At 32.3% G+C, this 3592-nt stretch overlaps 1 long non-coding RNA gene across 1 annotated transcript; it reads right to left on the reverse strand.

Annotated features, from left to right (window-relative positions):
• Positions 1-900: 900 nt before the first annotated feature.
• Positions 901-1134, reverse strand: LOC134273482 (uncharacterized). Its single transcript, XR_009993403.1, has 2 exons — positions 1083-1134; positions 901-991 (listed from the first exon to the last, which is right to left on the reverse strand). It is a non-coding gene; the product is annotated as an uncharacterized LOC134273482 (long non-coding RNA).
• Between the last annotated feature and the right edge of the window lie 2458 nt (positions 1135-3592).

A 3592-nucleotide genomic window follows, 5' to 3' on the forward strand; every position in this document is an offset into this window, starting at 1 on the left:
TGCAGGCATGCGCATGTGATTGCATGAGCGTAATGACGATATCATCTTGTCTACACTATTTTACTCATTTGCACGTGCACGCACGTGCATGATGACCATACCTTCTTATAGGAGTCCATTATGTCTGTCTATGTTCTGAATCCCATTCTGTTTGGTTGAAAAACAAGGGAGTTATAGCCATTTAAAGTTTAAGCCAATCAGATTGCAGCGCACGTGCATCTGTACATGTGCTGCAATCTGATTGGCTGAAACTTTAAACAACTATAACTCCCTTAGTTTTCACCCAAACGGGGTGGAATTTAGAACATAGATAGATGTAATGGACTTCTACAAGAAGGTATGGTCACCATGCTCATGTATGCACGTGCGTGCACGTGAAATGAGTAAACTCAAATATACACTTGAATGAGCGTATTTTCTAAATAATTTTGGATTTAATACTTTAATATTCAGTGTATTAAAAATATAGATTGTGTAGACAGGATGATATGGTCATGACGCAAATGCATTCACATGTTCACGCGTGCAATGCTAAAGTTTAAATAATTCTTTGTAAATGTTAAAATCTCAGATGCATAGAGTTTGTCTTATTTAATGAAGCTTACAGGGAATATGACACCAAAAGGGAGTTGGGGAGCGTTTGGGGAACATCTGTAACGGTCCCCGTTACAATTAGCACTAGTTCTTTCTGTTGTATAGCATTTTATACGGATTGAAACTCAATTATACCCAGTAAAGGATTCATTCAAGACCTTTTGTATTCTAATGACAACATTATCATTTTTTTTTTCAATTTGTTAACATCCCAAAAGGGCAATGAACCAACTCAAACAGAACCAAAAATTTCTCTCAATATTGTACGACATTGATGGAAAAAAATCTGGTGACGGAAGAAGCAAAAACAGTTTTCAGTTGCAATTTATTTATTACAATGAATAAACACCGGCTTTCCACATTATTTGTCTTCAGTTTGCTCTATCATTTCCTCCATCTAAAGAAAAAAATGTTAAAAGGAATAAAAATCATTTCAAAATGGAATTGAATATGTTATTAGTAGTAGAAAATTAATATGATTAACTTACTCGCTTAAAGCGTTGCATGGGTGCAAAGTCCTCGAGCTCATTCACAGACTGAAATTCAATCCATAAAAAAGGAAATCGGTAAAAGTCATTTTTCCCGTTTTTAGTGGGATTACATGAAAATGAATTAATCTAAAGAAAAAAGACTTAATCGCTTTACACTCCTATGAAGGCAATATGATTTAAACAGATCTGAAAAAAAAAATCTAGAACAAAATTGAGAATCGAGTACTACAGTATTTCAAACTTTTCACAGTGTATCACTGTGGTACATCAATTTCTTCATACTTATTACTGTAGGTTGTTTTTGTTTTTATGTTGTTTAATGTTATGTTAATGCTATTTAAGAAATTTTCACTCATATGTAGAGCCACCGGTTGCCAGTGGAAAACTGCAAATTTTGCCATATGCTCGGTACTTACGGTCGTTGAGAAATGAGGTATCTTTGTCGTGCCAGCAGCTACTGCAACACAGGACCTCGGTTTATCCGAAGGACCGGTCTCCAAGTCCCGCATTGGGAATCGAACCCGCGACGTTAAGGTCAAACCATTACTATGCGAGTCAAGAGCAGACGCTCTAACCTCTCAGTCACACTGTCGACTATCACTATGGTTAATCAAAGTTAATCAAAATTATAGCTACAGTTAACGAAATTTTTCATACAATCAAAGTATTCACTAAACCTAGCTAATTTGAAGTGTGTATTAACTATAGTTTACTGTAATTTTTTTTGTTAGGGACGCGTCATCATTAATTTAGAAGATGACATGTCCTTAATTCACACAAGCAAAATAAATCAAAATATTCGTATATTTTTTGTTCTCTCCTTTAAAAAGTTGATCTATTCATTTTGAGAAAAAAAAAATCTTCTATTTCAGATTCTAGTATCTTGTGATTTTCTTTTCGTCTTTTGCTAAAAGCTTTAGTGCAAGTGAACAAAACAAATCTTATGAAGATAATTTCTTATATATTGAGGATAAACAATAGTAATTAAAGCTATAAAATTCGACAGAACTCCCCCTCCTTCGCCCGAATAACCTAACTTGTTATAATAATTTCTAATTGAACTATCTAATAAAGATATTTTCAAATTCATCATTATTTTCCTGAGATTTCTTCTGTGATGACTATGATTCTTTTATACGATACACTAGTTTCAGTTTACATGAATTTTGTGGTTACAGAAACTTATTTTCTACTATTTTAGAATTGTTATGAAAAAAAAAAATAACTTGCCATGTCCCTAGTACATCGACATCTCCACCAACGACATGAACAACTCATAGTTTTCTTTGCAGCTTTGCTCTCTCCTTCTTGAAATGAACAAATAAGCAACAGAAGAACCAAAAACAGAATAGGCTTCATCTAAATGTGTCATAGAAAAATAATGTAATCTTAAAATACATGTACATGGAGGCAACGTATACTTACATGTAAAAAAAATCATTTAATTGGAGACATACCTTCTTCCACTAGTACAGTCGCTAATAAAAATAATAGCATAAAACGTAAAACTACGGGATTGTCACCGTTTTTATAAAATGTGCTTGTAACATATACTTGTTATGCTGATATGTATTAAATGTCCCTTTTTACTCTTAAATATCATCGAGGTAACATGTGACATATCATCCAATGACTTCCATACACAGCATGTCTTCTACATTTTTATTTCAAGTTTCGTATTTTATCTGCATACGCTGATGCAGGAAAGCAGGAAAGCAATCTGTACAAAATAGTAACAGTTGTTTAACAATATTACATGTATATCCCTTAAAAGCTGTTTCTAATGTGGTCGAAAAATACAAGTTTCGTCATCCGAAGCTTCAAAATATCTTATATTACATATTATAGAATTTGTACCAGCAGCTTCACGAGGAAACCGACCGCTGCTCTTTAATCTATCTATTTATTTCTGCAAACATATTCCATTTCCTTATAAGTTTTAAAAATGTTTTCTTCTATAGTTCCAACATTTTATTTTAAATCCCAGGAAATGAAAATCTAATTTCGATGAAGTATTCAAATCTTTTGTGTTCTAAATAATTATGTAGTCATTATATCTGATGGCTTCAAAATGAATTACCATCATGAATTAATCATCATATCACATGCAGCTGTTTTTTCAATAAAAATGATCTCGAAAAAGTCATTGGGCATTAAAAAAGTATTTTGTTAAAATTGCATTCATTTTGGTTGTACACACAAGTACTCTTGTGTAAAAAAGATATACCGAAGTAGGATTATAAAAAAAAGACGCTTGAATTTCTAATTGATAATACCTATGTGGAGACCAGACCCAAAGACCGTAAACTGAGAACAGACTTAAGTAAAATTTTTAAATCAATATAACTATGGGAATAATTCTGACAACAGAACAAAGTTTTTACCTGATGTAGATATCGGAGTGTCATACAAACCTGTATTTTTTAAGATAATTTATTTATTATAAATGACAAGATACTATTATTCAATATCAAAATTTTGAATTAAGTCTGTTCTCACTTTATGTT

The sequence above is a fragment of the Saccostrea cucullata genome, unplaced genomic scaffold (genome assembly GCF_032062105.1).
Source record: "Saccostrea cucullata isolate Sc308-1 unplaced genomic scaffold, CSIRO_AGI_Scuc_v1 ctg223, whole genome shotgun sequence".
Lineage (NCBI taxonomy): Eukaryota > Metazoa > Mollusca > Bivalvia > Ostreida > Ostreidae > Saccostrea > Saccostrea cuccullata.